The sequence below is a fragment of the Trachymyrmex cornetzi genome, unplaced genomic scaffold (genome assembly GCF_001594075.2).
Source record: "Trachymyrmex cornetzi isolate Tcor2-1 unplaced genomic scaffold, Tcor1.1 scaffold490, whole genome shotgun sequence".
Lineage (NCBI taxonomy): Eukaryota > Metazoa > Arthropoda > Insecta > Hymenoptera > Formicidae > Trachymyrmex > Trachymyrmex cornetzi.
The window spans coordinates 294,906-295,444 of NW_017299729.1; positions in this window are offsets into that span (position 1 = coordinate 294,906).

The following is a 539-nucleotide window of genomic DNA, read 5'->3' on the forward strand; positions in this document are numbered from 1 at the left end:
TCACGGTAAAACGTCACTTGGAAAAAAAGTGTAGAGCCGATTTATCACACTTCCAACAACATTTCTCGTTAATTTTAGCAGAATTCTGTGCTCTATAAGGTAACTCTGGTATATACGCCGCATCTATCAAAAATTTAATTTAATTTATCATTTACTATGTTTATAGTAAACGAACTATATCAGTAAAAACTTTGTACTGTCTACTACTATGAAAAAAATATTAGAAATCCGAAATATTTATTTTTCATGTTAAAAAATAAACCAATAATAAGATTTTTTTATTCGGACCGACAAGAATTAAACACCAAGTATAAGCGTATTCAGGCCTATGACGGTCAAAGCTAGTTCTTTTTTGCCTAAATAATTCCTAGTGAATTATCTATATCCTATATATGTACATGCAGGATATGTCAATTTAATTTAACTTGTGATATTATTGTAGTAGTTTAATTGCGTTACATAAAGTCCGGAAAAATTTCGGCGCGCAGTTTGAATAACTACAAAAATATGATATATAAGCATGTATATATATATATATA